This window comes from Triticum urartu, chromosome 7A (assembly GCF_056163025.1).
Source record: "Triticum urartu cultivar PI428250 chromosome 7A, HENAU_Tu73, whole genome shotgun sequence".
NCBI lineage: Eukaryota > Viridiplantae > Streptophyta > Magnoliopsida > Poales > Poaceae > Triticum > Triticum urartu.
The window spans coordinates 62556725-62562711 of record NC_141879.1 but is presented as its reverse complement, the minus strand read 5'-3'; positions in this window follow the sequence as shown (position 1 = coordinate 62562711).

The following is a 5987-nucleotide window of genomic DNA, read 5'->3' as shown; positions in this document are numbered from 1 at the left end:
AAGTGTCCCTTATGTATTCCTCCGGGGTTACGGTTTCAATAATATTGGTTTCAACATTTATGGGATTACCTGAGACATAATGTTTGATTCTCTGACCGTTTACCACCTTCGGATTTGTGCCTTTGAAGTTGTTGATTTTTATTGCACCGGAACAATAGACCTCCTCGATAACATAGGGGCCTTCCCATTTAGAGAGAAGTTTTCCTGCAAAAAATCTTAAACAAGAGTTGTATAGCAATACATAATCACCTACATTAAACTCACGCTTTTGTATCCTCTTGTCATGCCATCTCTTAACTTTTTCTTTAAATAACTTGGCATTTTCATAAGCTTGGGTTCTCCATTCATCAAGTGAGCTAATATCAAATAACCTCTTCTCACCGGCAAGTTTGAAATCATAGTTGAGCTCTTTAATAGCCCAATATGCCCTATGTTCTAGTTCGAGAGGTAAGTGCCATGCTTTTCCATAAACCATTTTATATGGAGACATACCCATAGGATTTTTATATGCAGTTCTATAAGCCCATATTGCATCATCAAGTTTCTTAGACAAATTCTTTCTAGACCTATTAACAGTCTTTTGCAAAATTAATTTAAGCTCTCTATTGCTCAACTCTACTTGACCACTAGACTGTGGGTGATAAGGAGATGCAATTCTATGATTAACATCATATTTAGCAAGCATTTTACGGAAGGCACCATGAATAAAGTGTGAACCACCATCAGTCATTAAATATCTAGGGACTCCAAACCTCGGAAAAATAACTTCTTTAAGCATCTTAATAGAAGTGTTATGATCAGCACTACTAGTTGGAATAGCTTCTACCCACTTAATAACGTAATCAACAACAACTAGAATATGTGTGTATCCATTAGAGGCAGGAAAAGGTCCCATATAATCAAAGCCCCAAACATCAAATGGTTCAATAACAAGTGAATAATTCATAGGCATTTCTTGGCGTCTACTGATATTACCAATTCTTTGACATTCATCACAAGACAAGACAAACTTACGGGCATCCTTGAAGAGAGTAGGCCAATAAAAACCGGATTGCAATACCTTATGTGCAGTTCTATCTCCAGCGTGGTGTCCTCCATAAGCCTCAGAGTGGCACTCACGTAGGATCTATTCCTGTTCATGCTCAGGTACACAACGTCTAATAACACCATCTACTCCTTCTTTATAAAGATGTGGGTCATCCCAAAAGTAATGTCTCAAGTCATAGAAAAACTTTTTCTTTTGTTGGTATGTGAAGCTAGGTGGTATAAACTTAGCAACAATATAATTAGCATAATCTGCATACCAAGGAGTACTATGAGAAGTACTTATAACATTTAATTGTTCATCAGGGAAACTATCATTAATAGGTAGTGGGTCATCAAGAACATTCTCTAACCTAGACAAGTTGTCTGCTACGGGGTTCTCAGCTCCTTTTCTATCAACGATATGCAAATCAAATTCTTGCAGCAGGAGAACCCATCTAATAAGTCTAGGTTTAGCATCTTTCTTTTCCATAAGATATTTAATAGCAGCATGATCGGTGTGAATAGTTACTATAGAATCAACAATATAGGGTCTGAACTTATCACAAGCAAATACAACTGCTAAAAGCTCTTTTTCAGTAGTAGCATAATTTTCTTTGAGCATTGTCTAGAGTCTTACTAGCATAATGAATAACATTTAATTTCTTATCAACTCTTTGCCCTAGAACAGCACCTACAGCATAATCGCTGGCATCACACATAATTTCAAAGGGTAAATTCCAATCAGGTGGCTGAACAACAGGTGCAGAGACTAATGCTTTCTTAAGTATTTCAAATGCTTCTACACAATCATCATCAAAGACAAATGGTATATCTTTTTGCAATAAATTAGTCAGAGGCCGAGAAATTTTTGAGAAGTCCTTAATGAACCTCCTATAAAATCCGGCGTGACCAAGGAAACTTCTTATACCTTTGATGTCCTTCAGACATGGCATCTTTTCAATAGTATCAACCTTGGCTTTATCAACTTCAATACCTCTTTCGGAAACTTTGTGCCCCAAAACAATGCCTTCATTAACCATAAAGTGGAACTTTTCCCAATTCAAGACAAGATTAGTTTCTTCACATCTCTCCAAAACTCGATCAAGATTGCTCAAGCAATCGTCAAAAGAGGAACCATAGACGGAAAAGTCGTCCATGAAAACCTCACAAATCTTTTCACAAAAGTCAGAGAATATAGCCATCATGCATCTTTGAAAGGTAGCAGGTGCATTACATAAACCAAAAGGCATGCGTCTATAAGCAAAAGTAAGAAAAGGGCATGTAAAAGTACTCTTTGATTGATCTCTAGCCAACACAGGTATTTGAGAGAAACCAGAATAACCATCTAGAAAGCAGTAATGTGTATGTTTGCATAATCTTTCTAGCATTTGATCGATAAAAGGTAAGGGGTAATGATCTTTCTTAGTAGCTTTATTTAATTCACGGAAATCAATTACCATCCTATAACCTGTGATAATTCTTTGTGGAATCAATTCATCTTTATCATTAGGAACAACAGTAATACCTCCCTTCTTAGGGACACAATGGACAGGACTTACCCACTGACTATCAGCAACGAGATAAATTATACCTACCTCCAGGAGCTTGAGTATTTCTTATCTTACCACTTCTTTCATTTTAGGATTCAGACATCGTTGAGGATCACGAACTGGTTTGGCATCTGCTTCCAAATTTACTTTATGTTGACATAGAGTGGGACTAATGCCCTTAAGATCATCAAGAGTATATCCAATAGCAGCACGATGCTTCTTCAGAGTTTTCAGTAATCTTTCTTCTTCATGCTCTGAAAGGTTAGCACTAATAATAATAGGATATATCTTCTTTTCATCAAGATAAGCATATTTAAGATTATCAGGCAAAGGTTTAAGCTCAAACACGGGATCACCCTTGGGTGGAGGGGGATCCCCTAAAATCTCAACAGGTAAATTGTGTTGCAGAATAGGTTCATGTTTAAAGAATACTTCATCTATTTCCCTTCTTTCATTCATGAACATATCATTTTCATGGTCTAGCAAATATTGTTCTAAAGGATCACTAGGAGGTACGGCAATAGAAGCAAGACCAATAATTTCATCCTTACTAGGCAATTCTTCCTCACGATGTTGTTTACTAAATTTAGAGAAATTAAACTCATGAACCATATCGTCCAAGCCAATAGTAACAACATTCTTTTCGCAATCAATCTTAGCATTAACAGTGTTCAAGAAGGGTGTACCAAATATAATGGGACAAAAGCTATCTTGTGGAGAACCAAGAACAAGAAAGTCAGCGGGATATTTAATTTTCCCACACAAGACTTCAACATCTCTAACAATCCCAATTGGTGATATAGTATCTCTATTAGCAAGTTTAATTGTGACATCAATATCTTCTAACTCAACAGGTGCAATGTCATGCATAATTTCTTTGTATAAGTCAATGGGTATAACACTAGCACTAGCACCCATATCACATAAGCCATGATAACAATGATCTCCTATTTTAACAGAAATAACAGGCACGCCTACCACAGGTCTATGTTTATCTTTATCACAAGGCTTAGCAATTCTAGAAGTTTTAGCGTTGAACTGAATAACATGCCCATCAATATTATCAGACAAGAGACCTTTAACAATAGCAATATTAGGTTCTACTTTAACTTGCTCAGGAGGTGTATAAGTTCTAATATTGCTTTTACGAACAACAGTTGAAGCTTTAGCATGATCCTTTACTCTAACAGGGAAAGGTGGTTTCTCAACATAAGAAGTTGGAACAATAGGATCATTATAAGTAACAGTCTTTTCTTCAACTTTAATAGGTGCAGCTACTTTTACTTCTATGGGAGGATGATATTTAAACCACTTCTCCTTAGGGAGATCAACATAAGTAGCAAAAGATTCACAGAAAGAAGCTACTATCTCAGAGTCAAGTCCATATTTAGTGCAAAACTTACGGAAAATATCGGTGTCCATAAAAGATTTAACACAATCAAACTTAGGTGTCATACCTGACTCGTTACCTTCGTCGAGGTCCCAATCTTTAGAGTTGCGTTTAATTCTATCCAACAAATTCCATCTAAATTTAATAGTCTTCATCATAAAAGAGCCAGCACAATAAGTATCGAGCATGGTGCGATTATTTTCAGAAAGCCGAGCATAAAAACTTTGCATAATTATTTCTCTCGAGAGCTCATGATTGGGGCATGAACATAACATTGATTTAAGCCTCCCCCAAGCTTGAGCGATGCTTTCTCCTTCGCGAGGCCAGAAATTATATATATAATTGCGATCACGATGAACAAGATGCATAGGGTAATAATTTTGATGAAATTCCAATTTCAATCTTTTATAGTCCCACGATCTCGTATCACATAGCCTATACCATATCAATGCGTCTTCCTTCAAAGATAAAGGGAAGACCTTCTTCTTAGCAACATCATCGGGTACACCTGCAAGCTTAAATAATCCACAAACTTCATCCACATATAATAAGTGCTCATCAGGATGCTTTGTTCCATCTCCTGTAAAAGGATTAGCTAGCAGTTTTTCCATCATACCCGAAGGAAATACAAAAGGAGTTTCATTTTCAATAGGTTCAGTAGGTTGAGGAGCAACTCTTTGCTCTATTGGATGGGGTGAAGATACCCCGAACAAGCCCTCAGTGAATTACTTTCCATAGTAACAAGTGACAGTAAATTTCAGCACACTATATAAATGTTTCCTTACCAAATTCCACCTACCAAAGGCGCTACACTCCCCGGCAACGGCGCCAGAAAAGAGTCTTGATGACCCACAAGTATAGGGGATCTATCGTAGTCCTTTCGATAAGTAAGAGTGTCGAACCCAACGAGGAGCAGAAGGAAATGATAAGCGGTTTTCAGCAAGGTATTCTCTGCAAGTGCTGAAATGAGTGGTAACAGATAGTTTTGTGATAAGGTAAATGGTAACGAGCAACAAGTAATAAAAGTAAATAAGGTGCAGCAAGATGGCCCAATCCTTTTTATAGAAAAGGACAAGCCGGAACAAACTCTTATAATAGGAAAAGCGCTCCCGAGGACACAGGGGAATATCTTCAAGCTAGTTTTCATCACGTTCATATGATTCGCGTTCGGTACTTTGATAATTTGATATGTGGGTGGACCGGTGCTTGGGTGCTGTTCTTACTTGAACAAGCATCCCACTTATGATTAACCTCTATTGCAAGCATCCGCAACTACAACAAAAGTATTAAGGTAAACCTAACCATAGCATGAAACATGTGGATCCAAATCAGCCCCTTACGAAGCAACGCATAAACTAGGGTTTAAGCTTCTGTCACTCTAGCAACCCATCATCTACTTATTACTTCCTAATGCCTTCCTCTAGGCCCAAATAATGGTGAAGTGTTATGTAGTCGACGTTCACATAACACCACTAGAGGCTAGACAACATACATCTTATCAAAATATCAAACGAATACCAAATTAACATGACTACTAATAGCAAGACTTCTCCCTTGTCCTCAGGAACAAACGTAACTACTCACAAAGCATATTCATGTTCATAATCAGAAGGGTAATAATATGCATATAGGATCTGAACATATGATCTTCCACCAAATAAACCAACTAGCATCAACTACAAGGAGTAATCAACACTACTAGCAACCTACTAGCACCAATCCCGGACTTTGAGACAAGAATTGGATACAAGAGATGAACTAGGGTTTGGAGATGAGATGGTGCTGGTGAAGATGTTGATGGAGATTGCCCTCTCCCGACGAGAGGAGCGTTGGTGATAACGATGGTGATGATTTCCCCCTCCCGGAGGGAAGTGTCCCCGGCAGAACAGCTCTGCCGGAGCCCTAGATTGGTTCCGCCAAGGTTCCGCCTCGTGGCGGTGGAGTTTCGTCCCGAAAGGTTCCTTCCGATTTTTTTCTCATCGAAAGACTTCATATAGGAGAAGATGGACGTCGGAGACCCA